Below are 17,247 nucleotides of genomic sequence, written 5' to 3' on the forward strand. Positions count from 1 at the left end.
TATAAGAGTGGCTTATAGGGTTAGTCAGAGAGCTTGGCGGGAATTGACTAACCACACATGTTCCGCCCATCCTTTGGGGTGGTCACAACCATATAATATGACTGAGGTCTGGTCACAAGGACAGAGTGTGTGTACCTGAATGGTTCAGGGTGCAAAGTCCTGGAAGGTCGGTGTTGAAAGATCCTGGGAGTAGGAACGGATTCCTGGAGCATGTGATGAGACCTTGGACCTGGTGGCCTGGGTATTGGAGAAGTGTCCTGAATAGCACCTGGACAGGCCACATGTGTGTATGCGGAGCCTGGGACGGCCTCACACTGAGAAAGACGCTGTACTGTTGAGGACCTTGGACTGACGAGGAGTCAGCCTGTGGAGCAGGAGCTCCTAAGAGGTAACCCCGGGTATGGGGAAAGAACTTTGTCAATGCACAATGGCCTGTTACTGAACTGTGCAGTCACCCGGTGACTGGAGAGAATCCATCGTGACTAGTGAATCCTTTGTAAAGCCACACGTGATGAAGTAATGGCCTGTGTGTAAGCTGGTGATGTGAAACCTGGCTTACTGTGTGGTTTATGTTGTTTAAATAAACCCTATGGACTGATTTGTGTGAAAAAACCAGTGCCTGACTACGTTAATCCACTGCCAAGCAAGTGTTCCCCAACACACATAGTAGGCGCTACGCCACAATAATATGTTTCACTTTTTGCATTGAAGAACTGAAATAAATTAACATTTTGATGATATTCTACCTTTGTGAGATGCACCTGTAGATGACTTATCCCAATTGATATTTAGGCCTGATCTCGCACCAAACTCCTTTATATCTCTCATTAGTGGCCCACAGATGACTCTATATCGCCCACATACAGTAGCGTCATCGACACACAATAAAGTCCTTGGAATCTCTCAGTTTACAAGTCAGCGGCTAATTGCTAATGCAAATAGGAGAGGTGAGAGCGTGCGCCCCTGTCGTGTATTCCTTCCCAACTCACATGGCACTGACAATCGACCATTTACTCTCAATTTAGTGAACGGTGACCCGTAGAGAACATTACCCCAATTTATAAACTTATGACCAAATCCCATTTTGCCCAATACTTCCATAAATAATTCCACTGGACGCTGGTGGAAGCTTTCATAGCGTCACGGACATTATTGCTCTATTTCCAGCCTCGTTATTACTCATCTGTACGGTAAGATATCACCGTCTGATGTTGGTGCCATAGAGCTGTTCGGCATAAATCTTGTTTGTCTTCATTGATCACTTCCGCTATCATTTTATTTCCCTATTGGTGAGGACTTTGGGTAATATTTCATTATCTGCAGGGAGTCGGTATATCAGACGATACGAGTCTGGGGGCTCAGGGTTTTCTCCCGGACAATAATTGCTTCAGTCATAGATGTGGGCGATCTTTCTACTGATGTGGCTCCTCAAAAAAACCCCAATAATTCTGGTAACAAGATCGCCCCATATTCTTTATAGGATTCTCCTGGGAAATTATCGGATCCCGGGGCTTCTTCATTTAGGAGTTTACTCAATGCCTCCTCCAACTCCTCTACTGTTCATGGCCCATCCAAGAGCAATCTACGATCTACGGACAGATCAGGGAGCGAAGAGCAAACTAGGATCTACGGAGAGTTCAGGGAGCGAAGAGCAAACTAGGATCTACGGACAGTTCAAGGAGCGAAGAGAAAACTAGGATCTACGGACAGTTCAAGGAGCGAAGAGCAAACTAGGATCTAAGGACAGTTCAAGGAGCGAAGAGCAAACTAGGATCTAAGGACAGTTCAAGGAGCGAAGAGCAAACTAGGATCTACGGACAGTTCAAGGAGCGAAGAGCAAACTAGGATCTACAGACAGTTCAGGGAGCGAAGCGCAAACTAGGATCTACGGACAGTTCAGGGAGCGAAGAGCAAACTAGGATCTACGGATAGTTCAGGGAGCGAAGAGCAAACTAGGATCTACGGACAGTTCAGGGAGCGAAGAGGAAACTAGGATCTACGGACAGTTCAGGGAGCGAAGAGCAAACTAGGATCTATGGACAGTTCAGGGAGCGAAGAGCAAACTAGGATCTACGGACAGTTCAGGGAGCGAAGAGCAAACTAGGATCTACGGACAGTTCAAGGAGCGAAGAGAAAACTAGGATCTACGGACAGTTCAAGGAGCGAAGAGCAAACTAGGATCTAAGGACAGTTCAAGGAGCGAAGAGCAAACTAGGATCTAAGGACAGTTCAAGGAGCGAAGAGCAAACTAGGATCTACGGACAGTTCAAGGAGCGAAGAGCAAACTAGGATCTACGGACAGTTCAAGGAGCGAAGAGCAAACTAGGATCTACAGACAGTTCAGGGAGCGAAGCGCAAACTTGGATCTACGGACAGTTCAGGGAGCGAAGAGCAAACTAGGATCTACGGATAGTTCAGGGAGCGAAGAGCAAACTAGGATCTACGGACAGTTCAGGGAGCGAAGAGGAAACTAGGATCTACGGACAGTTCAGGGAGCGAAGAGCAAACTAGGATCTACGGACAGTTCAAGGAGCGAAGAGCAAACTAGGATCTACGGACAGTTCAAGGAGCGAAGAGCAAACTAGGATCTACAGACAGTTCAGGGAGCGAAGCGCAAACTAGGATCTACGGACAGTTCAGGGAGCGAAGAGCAAACTAGGATCTACGGATAGTTCAGGGAGCGAAGAGCAAACTAGGATCTACGGACAGTTCAGGGAGCGAAGAGGAAACTAGGATCTACGGACAGTTCAGGGAGCGAAGAGCAAACTAGGATCTACGGACAGTTCAGGGAGCGAAGACCAAACTAGGATCTACGGAGAGTTCAGGGAGCGAAGAGCAAACTAGGATCTACGGACAGTTCAAGGAGCGAAGAGCAAACTAGGATCTACGGAAAGTTCAAGGAGCGAAGAGCAAACTAGGATCTACAGACAGTTCAGGGAGCGAAGAGCAAACTAGGATCTACGGATAGTTCAGGGAGCGAAGAGCAAACTAGGATCTACGGACAGTTCAGGGAGCGAAGAGGAAACTAGGATCTACGGACAGTTCAGGGAGCGAAGAGCAAACTAGGATCTACGGACAGTTCAGGGAGCGAAGAGCAAACTAGGATCTACGGACAGTTCAGGGAGCGAAGAGCAAACTAGGATCTACGGACAGTTCAGGGAGCTAAGAGCAAACTAGGATCTACGGACAGTTCAGGGAGCGAAGACCAAACTAGGATCTACGGACACTTCAAGGAGCGAAGAGCAAACTAGGATCTACGGACAGCTCAAGGAGCGAAGAGCAAACTAGGATCTACGGACAGTTCAAGGAGCGAAGAGCAAACTAGGATCTAAGGACAGTTCAGAGAGCGAAGAGCAAACTAGGATCTACGGACAGTTCAGGGAGCGAAGAGCAAACTAGGATCTACGGACAGTTCAGGGAGCGAAGACCAAACTAGGATCTACGGACAGTTCAAGGAGCGAAGAGCAAACTAGGATCTACGGACAGCTCAAGGAGCGAAGAGCAAACTAGGATCTACGGACAGTTCAAGGAGCGAAGAGCAAACTAGGATCTAAGGACAGTTCAGAGAGCGAAGAGCAAACTAGAATCTACGGACAGTTCAAGGAGCGAAGAGCAAACTAGGATCTACGGACAGTTCAAGGAGCGAAGAGCAAATAGGATCTACGAACAGTTCAAGGAGCGAAGAGCAAACTAGGATCTAAGGACAGTTCAGAGAGCGAAGAGCAAACTAGGATCTACGGACAGTTCAGGGAGCGAAGAGCAAACTAGGATCTATGGACAGTTAAGGGAGCAAAGAGCAAACTAGGATCTACGGACATTTCATGGAGCGAAGAGCAAACTAAGATCTACAGACAGTTCAGGGAGCGAAGAGCAAACTAGGATCTACGGACAGTTCAAGGAGCGAAGAGCAAACTAGGATCTACGGACAGTTCAGGGAGCGAAGAGCAAACTAGGATCTACGGACAGTTCAGGGAGCGAAGAGCAAACTAGGATCTACGGACAGTTCAGGGAGCGAAGAGCAAACTAGGATCTACGGACAGTTCAGGGAGCGAAGAGCAAACTAGGATCTACGGACAGCTCAAGGAGCGAAGAGCAAACTAGGATCTACGGACAGTTCAAGGAGCGAAGAGCAAACTAGGATCTACGGACAGCTCAAGGAGCGAAGAGCAAACTAGGATCTACGGACAGTTCAAGGAGCAAAGAGCAAACTAGGATCTACGGACAGTTCAAGGAGCGAAGAGCAAACTAGGATCTACAGACAGTTCAGGGAGCGAAGCGCAAACTAGGATCTACGGACAGTTCAGGGAGCGAAGCGCAAACTAGGATCTACGGACAGTTCAGGGAGCGAAGAGCAAACTAGGATCTACGGATAGTTCAGGGAGCGAAGAGCAAACTAGGATCTACGGACAGTTCAGGGAGCGAAGAGGAAACTAGGATCTACGGACAGTTCAGGGAGCGAAGAGCAAACTAGGATCTACGGACAGTTCAGGGAGCGAAGAGCAAACTAGGATCTACGGACAGTTCAGGGAGCGAAGAGCAAACTAGGATCTACGGACAGTTCAGGGAGCTAAGAGCAAACTAGGATCTACGGACAGTTCAGGGAGCTAAGAGCAAACTAGGATCTACGGACAGTTCAAGGAGCGAAGAGCAAACTAGGATCTAAGGACAGTTCAAGGAGCGAAGAGCAAACTAGGATCTAAGGACAGTTCAAGAAGCGAAGAGCAAACTAGGATCTACGGACAGTTCAAGGAGCGAAGAGCAAACTAGGATCTACGGACAGTTCAAGGAGCGAATAACAAACTAGGATCTACAGACAGTTCAGGGAGCGAAGCGCAAACTAGGATCTACGGACAGTTCAGGGAGCGAAGAGCAAACTAGGATCTACGGATAGTTCAGGGAGCGAAGAGCAAACTAGGATCTACGGACAGTTCAGGGAGCGAAGAGGAAACTAGGATCTACGGACAGTTCAGGGAGCGAAGAGCAAACTAGGATCTACGGACAGTTCAGGGAGCGAAGAGCAAACTAGGATCTACGGACAGTTCAGGGAGCGAAGAGCAAACTAGGATCTACGGACAGTTCAGGGAGCTAAGAGCAAACTAGGATCTACGGACAGTTCAGGGAGCGAAGACCAAACTACGATCTACGGACACTTCAAGGAGTGAAGAGCAAACTAGGATCTACGGACAGCTCAAGGAGCGAAGAGCAAACTAGGATCTACGGACAGTTCAAGGAGCGAAGAGCAAACTAGGATCTAAGGACAGTTCAGAGAGCGAAGAGCAAACTAGAATCTACGGACAGTTCAGGGAGCGAAGAGCAAACTAGGATCTACGGACAGTTCAGGGAGCGAAGACCAAACTAGGATCTACGGACAGTTCAAGGAGCGAAGAGCAAACTAGGATCTACGGACAGCTCAAGGAGCGAAGAGCAAACTAGGATCTACGGACAGTTCAAGGAGCGAAGAGCAAACTAGGATCTAAGGACAGTTCAGAGAGCGAAGAGCAAACTAGAATCTACGGACAGTTCAAGGAGCGAAGAGCAAACTAGGATCTACGGACAGTTCAAGGAGCGAAGAGCAAATAGGATCTACGAACAGTTCAAGGAGCGAAGAGCAAACTAGGATCTAAGGACAGTTCAGAGAGCGAAGAGCAAACTAGGATCTACGGACAGTTCAGGGAGCGAAGAGCAAACTAGGATCTATGGACAGTTAAGGGAGCAAAGAGCAAACTAGGATCTACGGACATTTCATGGAGCGAAGAGCAAACTAAGATCTACAGACAGTTCAGGGAGCGAAGAGCAAACTAGGATCTACGGACAGTTCAAGGAGCGAAGAGCAAACTAGGATCTACGGACAGTTCAGGGAGCGAAGAGCAAACTAGGATCTACGGACAGTTCAGGGAGCGAAGAGCAAACTAGGATCTACGGACAGTTCAGGGAGCGAAGAGCAAACTAGGATCTACGGACAGTTCAGGGAGCGAAGAGCAAACTAGGATCTACGGACAGCTCAAGGAGCGAAGAGCAAACTAGGATCTACGGACAGTTCAAGGAGCGAAGAGCAAACTAGGATCTACGGACAGCTCAAGGAGCGAAGAGCAAACTAGGATCTACGGACAGTTCAAGGAGCAAAGAGCAAACTAGGATCTACGGACAGTTCAAGGAGCGAAGAGCAAACTAGGATCTACGGACAGTTCAAGGAGCGAAGAGCAAACTAGGATCTACGGACAGTTCAGGGAGCGAAGAGCAAACTAGGATCTACGGACAGTTCAAGGAGCAAATATATCTGAGGGGTCTGTACACCCAACTCCTCTCCGTATAAACACACGGCTCTGCTCCGTACACATCGTACACACACGGCTCTGCTGTGTACACCTAGTACACACAGCTCCGCTCCATACACCTCATACACACACGGCTTTGTTCCGTACACCTGCGGCTTCGCTCCTTAGACCCACAGTTCCGCTCCGTACACCTCGTACACACACGACTCTGCTCCGTACACATCCTACACACACAGCTCCGTTCCGTACATGTCGTACACACACGGCTCTGCTACATCCACACAGTAAACCCCTCCTGACCTCACACATAAACTTCCCCTCATCCAGCACCATGACAACCAGCACAGCAGAGTCCTGCATACACTGAGGCCTCTGATCATGTGACCCCTGACTCCTCCCCTCCTGTGACCTCATCACAGGTCCTGTGCGCACAGAGCAGCCATATATGTGGAGTGCGGCTCTGCAGGTTAGTGATGGGCAGTCCGGCTCTTCTTGCTCCTTTCCCCTCTTTTCTCCCTCCTGTCCCTTCACTATAAAGCCTGGGCCTCATTATACAGCTGTACAGGGGTCTAGTGAAGGCTTTTTAGCCCTTTCCTCAGACTGTAGCTCCTGGGATCAGGCCCTCACTCCTGTCCCTTCACTATAAAGCCTGGGCCTCATTATACGGCTGTACAGGGGTCTAGTGAAGGCTTTTTAGCCCTTTCCTCAGACTGTAGCTCCTGGGATCAGGCCCTCACTCCTGTCCCTTCATTATAAAGCCTGGGCCTCATTATACAGCTGTACAGGGGTCTAGTGAAGGCTTTTTAGCCCCTTTCCTCAGACTGTAGCTCCTGGGATCAGGCCCTCACTCCTGTCCCTTCACTATAAAGCCTGGGCCTCATTATACAGCTGTACAGGGGTCTAGTGAAGGCTTTTTGTCCCTTTCCTCAGACTGTAGCTCCTGGGATCAGGCCCTCACTCCTGTCCCTTCACTATAAAGCCTGGGCCTCATTATACAGCTGTACAGGGGTCTAGTGAAGGCTTTTTGTCCCTTTCCTCAGACTGTAGCTCCTGGGAACAGGTCCTCACTCCTGTCCCTTCACTATAAAGCCTGGGCCTCATTATACAGCTGTACAGGGGTCTAGTGAAGGCTTTCTAGCCCTTTCCTCAGACTGTAGCTCCTGGGATCAGGCCCTCACTCCTGTCCCTTCACTATAAAGCCTGGGCCTCATTATACAGCTGTACAGGGATCTAGTGAAGGCTTTTTAGCCCTTTCCTCAGACTGTAGCTCCTGGGATCAGGCCCTCACTCGTGTCCCTTCACTATAAAGCCTGGGCCTCATTATACAGCTGTACAGGGGTCTAGTGAAGGCTTTTTAGCCCTTTCCTCAGACTGTAGCTCCTGGGATCAGGCCCTCACTCGTGTCCCTTCACTATAAAGCCTGGGCCTCATTATACAGCTGTACAGGGGTCTAGTGAAGGCTTTTTAGCCCTTTCCTCAGACTGTAGCTCCTGGGAGCAGGCCCTCACTCCTGTCCCTTCATTATAAAGCCTGGGCCTCATTATACAGCTGTACAGGGGTCTAGTGAAGGCTTTTTACCCCCTTTCCTCAGACTGTAGCTCCTGGGATCAGGCCCTCACTCCTGTCCCTTCACTATAAAGCCTGGGCCTCATTATACAGCTGTACAGTGGTCTAGTGAAGGCTTTTTGTCCCTTTCCTCAGACTGTAGCTCCTGGGAACAGGCCCTCACTCCTGTCCCTTCACTATAAAGCCTGGGCCTCATTATACAGCTGTACAGTGGTCTAGTGAAGGCTTTTTGTCCCTTTCCTCAGACTGTAGCTCCTGGGATCAGGCCCTCACTCCTGTCCCTTCACTATAAAGCCTGGGCCTCATTATACAGCTGTACAGTGGTCTAGTGAAGGCTTTTTGTCCCTTTCCTCAGACTGTAGCTCCTGGGATCAGGCCATCACTCCTGTCCTTTCACTATAAAGCCTGGGCCTCATTATACAGCTGTACAGGGGTCTAGTGAAGGCTTTCTAGCCCTTTCCTCAGACTGTAGCTCCTGGGATCAGGCCCTCACTCCTGTCCCTTCACTATAAAGCCTGGGCCTCATTATACAGCTGTACAGGGGTCTAGTGAAGGCTTTTTAGCCCTTTCCTCAGACTGTAGCTCCTGGGATCAGGCCCTCACTCGTGTCCCTTCACTATAAAGCCTGGGCCTCATTATACAGCTGTACAGGGGTCTAGTGAAGGCTTTTTAGCCCTTTCCTCAGACTGTAGCTCCTGGGATCAGGCCCTCACTCGTGTCCCTTCACTATAAAGCCTGGGCCTCATTATACAGCTGTACAGGGGTCTAGTGAAGGCTTTTTAGCCCTTTCCTCAGACTGTAGCTCCTGGGAACAGGCCCTCACTCCTGTCCCTTCACTATAAAGCCTGGGCCTCATTATACAGCTGTACAGGGGTCTAGTGAAGGCTTTTTGTCCCTTTCCTCAGAGTGTAGCTCCTGGGATCAGGCCCTCCCTCCTGTCCCTTCACTATAAAGCCTGGGCCTCATTATACAGCTGTGCAGGGCTCTAGTGAAGGCTTTTTAGCCCTTTCCTCAGACTGTAGCTCCTGTGAACAGGCCCTCACTCCAGTCCCTTCACTATAAAGCCTGGGTCTCATTATACAGCTGTACAGGGGTCTAGTGAAGGCTTTGTAGCCCTTTCCTCAGACTGTAGCTCCTGGGATCAGGCCCTCACTCCTGTCCCTTCACTATGAAGCCTGGGCCTCATTATACAGCTGTACAGGGGTCTAGTGAAGGCTTTTTAGCCCTTTCCTCAGACTGTAGCTCCTGGGAACAGGCCCCCACTCCTGTCCCTTCACTATAAAGCCTGGACCTCATTATACAGCTGTACAGGGGTCTAGTGAAGTCTTTTTAGCCCTTTCCTCAGAGTGTAGCTCCTGGGATCAGGCCCTCACTCCTGTCCCTTCACTATAAAGCCTGGGCCTCATTATACAGCTGTACAGGGGTCTAGTGAAGGCTTTTTAGCCCTTTCCTCAGACTGTAGCTCCTGGGAACAGACCCCCACTCCTGTCCCTTCATTATAAAGCCTGGGCCTCATTATACAGCTGTACAGGGGTCTAGTGAAGGCTTTTTGGCCCTTTTATCAGACTGTAGCTCCTGGGAACAGGCCCTCACTCCTGTCCCTTCACTATGAAGCCTGGGCCTCATTATACAGCTGTACAGGGGTCTAGTGAAGGCTTTTTAACCCTTTCCTCAGACTGTAGCTCCTGGGATCAGGACCTCACTCCTGTCTGTATTGTGACTTGTGTTATCCTCTAATATCTGATATTTGTCCATGTGGTTTCTACAGTAGTTAGTGCGGTGACATCGGCCGGCGCTGTCGAAGATTCTTATTCTTAAGGGTAGGTGCACACGGTCAGTAATCGGCAGCTCTTTAGAAGCAGCACACGTCCGCTCTGTCCAAAGCGCTGCCGTCTTTTGAACGCAGGTGAATCTGCATGTGTTCATTGAACCAGACAGAATAATCACGTCCAATACGTTGTACGGGAGATATTTATCTTACATAGTGACATAGTAATTAAGGTTGAAGGGAGACTTTAAGTCCATCTAGTTCACCCCATATCCTGTCCTAACCTGCCCTAACGTGTTGATCCTGAGGAAGGCAAAAAAAACCCATGTGGCAACAGTAAGCTTCACATTGGGGAAAAAAATTCCTTCCCGACTCCACATACGGCAATCAGACTAGCTCCCTGGATCAACGCAATATTAAGGAAACTAGTGTATATACCCTGTAATATTATACTTTTCAAGAAAGGCATCCAGTCCCTTCTTAACCCTACGATGCATGACATTCGGAATCTACACTCTTACATATCTATTCACCGACATCGTTGCTTTATAGTAAGGATCAGAATGTTGGTCCAGAAATAATTCTCTGATAGGTACATCATATGCTTTTTGACACCCTGCCTGAAGTGTTTGTCCAATATAAGCATAAAGCTCATCTTGTGAGATATCTTTCCAAGTTTGTTTCTTTCCAGAAGCAATACGTCTTCAAAATTCTAAAGTACAGCAAGTAATCTTGCAGAAAATAGCAAAAAAAGACAAATAAACTGATGAGTATATGATAAACCTAATACGGGCTTAAAAGGCCCGGGATATGTAAAGCTGTAGTTTTCCAAAAAAAAAAATTATATAAAAAAACCCCATCACATAAAAATATATAAACAACTAGAAATTACACACAACTACAGACCTGAGGAGTACCTAGAGTTTGAAAATTCTAAGTTTAAAAACCTTTCAGAATTTTGCAAAATAAAAGTTCCCGGGCCTAAAAGGCCCGGGATATGCATCGTAGGGTTAAATGTTAGTAGGGAATCACTCATTACAACATCATATGGCAGAGAGTTCCACAGTCTCACTGCTCTTGCAGTAAAGAATCCACGTCTGTGATTATGCTTAACCCCTTAGCGACCGCCGATACGCCTTTTTAACGGCGGTATTTATCTGTACTAAAACCACAGCGCCGCTAATTCACGGCGCTGTGGAGAAAGTGAATAGCGCCCCCCAGTGTCGGATTTTCTCCGGGGTCTCGGCTGTCGGGGGTAGCCGAGACCCCAGAGAACATGAATCGGTCGGTTTTTACTGACCCAGCTTTTGCGATCGCCGTTATTAACCCTATAACGGCGACCGCAAAAAAAAAAGAAGCCGCGATTTTACTTTTAATTTCTCTTTCCTCTGATGTGATCGCACATTAGAGGAGAGAGAAAGAGGGTCCCCGATCCCCCCCGGTACCTCTCCGTGGTCCTTTGTCCCCTCCCGGTGGTCCTGGGTCCCGCCTACGTCCTCCGGTGGGCGTCGCCATCTTGGATCCGGGGAAAATGGCGGGCGCATGTGCAGTGCGCCCGCCGGGAATCTGCCGGCTCCGGCTGGCAGATTCCATTCATTCATTTTGATCACGATGATAAACTATCATCGTGATCAAAATAAACAAAATAGTACATAACCCCCGTTTATCACCCCCCTTAGTTAGGCCAACATAACGAAATAAAGAAAAATTTTTTTTTTCAGTTTTCCATTAGGGTTAGGGTTAGGGTTGGGCTAGGGTTAGAATTAGGGTTAGGGCGAACTAGGATTAGGGTTAGAATTAGGATTAGGGATTAGGGTTGGGATTAAGGTTAGGGTTAGGGGTGTGTTAGGGTTAGAGTTGGAGCAAGAATTGAGGGGTTTCCACTATTTACCAACTTTGGGGGTCTAAAATATGGGTCTAAAAAAATCACTTTTGTGGAAATAAAAAAGACTTTATTTTCACGGCTCTGCGTTTATAAACTTCTTTTGAAGCGCTTGGGGGTTCAAAGTGCTCACGACACATCTAGGTAAGTTCCTTAGGGGGTCTAATTTCCAAAATGGGGTCACTTGTGGGGGGTTTCCACTGTTTAGGCCCATCAGGGGCTCTGCAAACGCAACATGATGCCCGCAGACCATTCCATCAAAGTCTGCATTCCAAAATGGCACTCCTTCCCTTTCGAGCTCTCCCATGCGCCCAAACAGTGGTTCCCCCCCACATAAGGGGTATCGGCGTACTCAGGACAAATCGCACAACAACTGTGGGGGTATGATTTCTCCTGTTACCCTTTTAAAAATAAAAATTTGGGGGCGAAAAGATCATTTTTGTGGAAAAAAAAATGATTTTTCATTTTCACGACTCTACGTTATAAACTTCTGTGAAGCCCTTGGGGGTTCAAAGTGCTCACCACACATCTAGATAAGTTCCTTGGGGGGTCTAGTCTCCAAAATGGGGTCACTTGTTTGAGGTTTCCACTGTTTAGGCACATTAATGGCTCTCCGAACGCAACATGGCATCCGATCTCAATTCCAGCCAATTCTGCTTTGAAAAATTCAAACGGCACTCCATCCCTTGCGAGCTCTGCCATGTGCTGAAAAAGTGGTTTACATATGGGGTATCGGTGTATTCAGGAGAAATTGTACAACAAATTTTGTGGTTGATTTTCTCTTTTAACACTTGTGAAAATAAAAAAAAATTGGTTCTGAATTAAATTTTTTGCAAAAAAAGTTAAATGTTAATTTTTTCCTTCCACATTGCTTTAGTTCCTGTGAAGCACTTAAAGCGTTAATAAACTTCTTGAATGTGGTTTTGAGCACCTTGAGGGGTCTAGTTTTTAGAATGGTGCCACTTTTGGGTATTTTCTGTCATGTACACCCCTCTAAATGACTTTCAATATGATGTGGTCCCTAAAAAAAATGGTTTTGTAAATTTTATTGTAAAAATGAGAAATCTCTGGTCAACTTTTAACCCTTATAACTTCCTAACAAAAAAATTTTGCTTCCAAAATTGAGGTGATGTAAAGTAGACATGTGGGAAATGTTATTTATTAAGAAGTTTTTGTGACACATCTCTCTGATTTAAGGGCATGAAAATGTAAAGTTTTAAAATTGCAAAATTTTCAAAATTTTCACCATATTTCCATTTTTTTCATAAATAAACACAAGACTTATCGAAGAAATTTTACCACTAACATGAAGTACAATATGTCACGAAAAACCAATTTCAGAATCAGCGGGATCCATTAAAGCGTTCCAGAGTTATAACCTCATAAAGGGACAGTGGTCAAAATTGTAAAAATTGGCCTGGTCATTAAGCTGCAAACTGGCTCTGTCACTAAGGGGTTAAACCTTCTTTCCTCCAGACGTAGAGGATGCCCCCTTGTCCCCGTCACTGGTCTAAGAGTAAAAAGATCATTAGAAATGTCTTTGTACTGTCCCCGCATATATTTATACATTGTAATAAGATCACCCCTAAGCCTTCGATTTTCCAAACTAAATAACCCCAAGTGTAATAACCTGTCTTGGTATTGCAGACCCCCCAGTTCCCTAATAACCTTGGTCGCTCTTCTCTGCACCCGCTCCAGTTCAGCTATGTCTGTCTTATACACCGGAGACCAGAACTGTACACAGTATTCTAAGTGTGGTCGCACTAGTGACTTATATAGAGGTAAAATTATGTTCTCCTCATGAGCATCTATGCCTCTTTTAATGCATCCCATTATTTTATTTGCCTTTGCAGCAGCTGCCTGACACTGGCCACTAAATGTGAGTTTGTCGTCCACCCATACACCCAGATCTTTTTCAGTGACAGTTTTTCCCAGTGTTTTACAATTAAGCACATAATTATACATCTTGTTCGTTCTACCCAAGTGCATGACCTTACATTTATCCCCATTAAAGCTCATTTGCCATTTATCAGCCCAAGCTTCTAGTTTACATAAATCCTCCTGTAATATAAAATTGTCCTCCTCTGTATTGATTACCCTGCAGAGTTTAGTGTCATCTGCAAATATTGAAATTCTACTCTCTATGCCCCCTACAAGGTCATTAATAAATATATTAAAAAGTCACGTCTACACGAGATAAATAGACATGCTGCAGTCTGGAAAGAAGCGCCTCAAGTTCGTCTCCGCAGATGATCCGCGGATGCCGGTGCACGCATAGTGAGTATGGGTTTTTTTTTAAATCTCAACCACTATGCTGTAACATCTGGACGCTGCGGATGTACGTAGCATCCAATCGGCAGCGTTTACTGACCGTGGGAACATACCCTAAAAGTAAATTCTTGGAGACATTTTCCACGCTGTAAGGGCTCATACTCACATGCGATATACTCACACGAGTCTCACACGTCAATACCCAGCACTGCCGCCGGCACTCGGAGCGTTCTGCAGCTGAACACTCCGATCCGAGTGCCGGCGGCAGTGCTGGGTATTGACGTGCGAGACTCGTGTGAGTATATCGCATGTGAGTATGAGCCCTTACAAATTAAGTGACACCACACACATGCAGATTAACCCCTTCATGACCAGAGGTATTTTCAGTTTTGCATTTTCATTTTTCGCTCTCCTTCTTCCCAGAGCTATAACTTTTTTATTTTTTGGTCAAAATGGCCATGTTTTAACATATCGTGTACTGGAAAAAGGTAAAAAAAATTCCAAGTGCGGTGAAATTGCGGAAAAAAGTGCAATCCCACAGTTTTTTTGTTTTCCTTTTTTTTAACTAGGTTCACTAAATGCTAAAACTGACCTGCCATTATGATTCTCCAGGTCATTACAAGTTCATGTCTACGTTCTTTTTTATCTAAGTGGTGAAATAAAAAATGTGCCATTTTCTGACACCCTTAGCGTCTCCATTTTCCGTGATCTCGGTTTGGGTGCGGGGTTATTTTTTGTGTGCCAAGCTAACGTTTTTAATGATACCATTTTGGTGCAGATACGATCTTTTGATCGCCCGTTATTGCATTTTAATGTAATGTTGTGGTGACCAAATAAACGTAATTCTGGCGTTTTGACTTTTTTTCATCACTACGCCATTTAGCGATCAGGTTAATTCCTTTTTTTTTGATTGGGCAATTCTGAACACGGCGATTCCAAATATGTGTATGTTTGGTTTTATTTTTATTGTTTTGTTTCGAATGGGGCGAAAGGGGGGTCATTTGAACTTTCAAATTTTTTTTCGTTTTTTTTTATATTTTTAAAAACATTTTTTTTTCACTTTTGGCATGGTTCGATAGTCTCCATGGGACACTAGAAGCTGTCACAACCTGATCGGCTCTGCTACATAGAGGCGACGAGCAGATCACCTCTATATTACTCACTTTCTATAAACACCGACCACCGGGTGGCGCTCACAGCAAGCCGGCGCTGACAACCATAGAGGTCTCCTGGAGACCTCTGGTTATCGTGTCAACAAACCGGTGACCTACGATCACGTGAGGCGGTTCATCGGTGGGCGGATTTCCGGCATGATTGCTGGACACACATGTTAAAAGCCCCTGTCAGCATTTTACGGGTTAATGGCCACGGGTGGATCGCTATTCCACCCGCGGCTATTCCAGGCACACGTCAGCTGTTCAAAACAGCTGATATGTGCCTGGAAAGATGTGGGCTCACCGCCGGACCCAGCATCAAAGGGAGGGTGTCCGACATCGGCGTAAATGTACGCCCAATGTCAGAAAGGGGTTACAAAAAAGGGGAATATACAGTGCCTTGCGAAATATTCGGCTCCCTGGAACTTTTCAACTTTTTTCCACATATCATGCTTCAAACATAAAGATACTAAATGTAAATTTTTGGTGAAGAATAAACAAGTGGGACACAATTGTGAAGTTGAACAAAATGTATTGGTTATTTTAAATTTTTGTGGAACGTCAAAAACTGAAAAGTGGGGCGTGCAATATTATTCGTCCCCTTTAACTTAATACTTTTTTGCGCCACCTTTTGCTGCGATTACAGCTGCAAGTCGCTTGGGGTATGTCTCTATCAGTTTTCTACATCGAGAGACTGAAATTCTTGCCCATTCTTCCTTGGCAAACAGCTCGGGCTCAGTGAGGTTGGATGGAGATCGTTTGTGAACAGCAGTTTTCAGCCCTTTCCACAGATTCTCGATTGGAATCAGGTCTGGACTTTGACTTGGCCATTCTAACACCTCGATACGTTTATTTGTGAACCATTCCATTGTAGATTTTGCTTTATGTTTTGGATCATTGTCTTGTTGGAAGACAAAGCTCCGTCCCAGTCTCAGGTCTTTTGCAGACTCCAACAGGTTTTCTTCAAGAATGGTCCTGTATTTGGCTCCATCCTTCATCCCATCAATTTTAGCCATCTTCTCTGTCCATGCTGAAAAAAAGCAGGCCCAAACCATGCTGCCGCCACCACCTTGTTTGACAGTGGGGATGGTGTGTTCAGGGTGATGAGCTGTGTTGCCTTTACGCCCAGCATATCATTTGACATTGTTGCCAAAAAGTTCGATTTTGGTTTCATCTGACCAGAGCACCTTCTTTCACATGTTTGGTGTGTCTCCCAGGTGGCTTGTTGCAAACTTTAAACAACACTTTTTATGGATATCTATGAGAAATGGCTTTCTTCTTGCCACTCTTCCATAAAGGCCAGATTTGTGCAGTGTATGATTGATTGTTGTCCTATGGACAGAGCGTCCCACCTCAGCTGTAGATCTTTGCAGTTCATCCAGAGTGATCATGGGCCTCTTGGCTGCATCTCTGATCAGTCTTGTCCTTGCTTGAGATGAAAGTTTAGAGGGACGGCCGGGTCTTGGTAGATTTGCAGTGGTATGATACTCCTTCCATTTCAATATAATCGCTTGAACAGTGCTCCTTGGGATGTTTAAAGTTTTAGGAATCATTTTGTATCCAAATCTGGTTTTAAACTTCTCCACAACAGTATCACGGACCTGCCTGTTGTGTTCCTTGGTCTTCATGATGCTCTCTGTGCATTAAACAGAACCCTGAGACTATCACAGAGCAGGTGCATTTATACGGAGACTTGATTACACACAGGTGAATTATATTTATCATCATTAGTCATTTAGGACAACATTGGATCATTCAGAGATCCACAATGAACTTCTGGAGTGAGTTTGCTGCACTGAAAGCAAAGGGGCCAATTAATATTGCACGCCCCACTTTTCAGTTTTTGACTTTCCACATAAATTTAAAATAACCAATAAATTTTGTTCAACTTCACAATTGTGTCCCACTTGCTGATTCTTCACCAAAAATTTACATTTGGTTTCTTTATGTTTGAAGCATGATATGTGGGAAAAGGTTGAAAAGTTCCAGGGGGCTGAATACTTTCACAAGGTACTGTAAATGGGTTAATTGTGTTGTCAGGAACAATACACAGAAGCTGAAAGCTAGGTAATCGGGACCTGTTAACCCCTTAATGACCAGAGCTTTTTTCGGTTTTGCGTTTTCGCTTTTCGCTCCCCTTTTTTCCAGAGCCATAACTTTAATTTTCTGTCAATATGGCCATGTGAGGGCTTATTTTTTGCAGGATGAGTTGTACTTTTGAACAACACCATTGGTTTTAGCATGTCGTGTACTCGAAAATGATAAAAAAAATTCCAACTGGGGTGAAATTGCAAAAAAAATTGCAATCCCACACTTGTTTTTTGTTTGGCT

General features: G+C 46.0%; 1 protein-coding gene across 2 annotated transcripts in view; it reads left to right on the forward strand.

The window, feature by feature from the left end:
- Nucleotides 1-9,541: 9,541 nt before the first annotated feature.
- LOC141073002 (uncharacterized) overlaps nt 9,542-17,247 on the forward strand; it is a 38,572-nt gene continuing 30,866 nt past the window's right edge. For both annotated transcript variants that reach the window (XM_073560284.1, XM_073560285.1), the window contains exon 1: nt 9,542-9,661. The gene's annotated coding sequence lies outside the window, so the exon portion shown is untranslated. The remainder of the gene's footprint in view (nt 9,662-17,247) is intronic.

This window comes from Dendrobates tinctorius, unplaced genomic scaffold (genome assembly GCF_039654945.1).
Source record: "Dendrobates tinctorius isolate UK_male_01 unplaced genomic scaffold, ASM3965494v1 ptg000294l, whole genome shotgun sequence".
Taxonomy (NCBI): domain Eukaryota; kingdom Metazoa; phylum Chordata; class Amphibia; order Anura; family Dendrobatidae; genus Dendrobates; species Dendrobates tinctorius.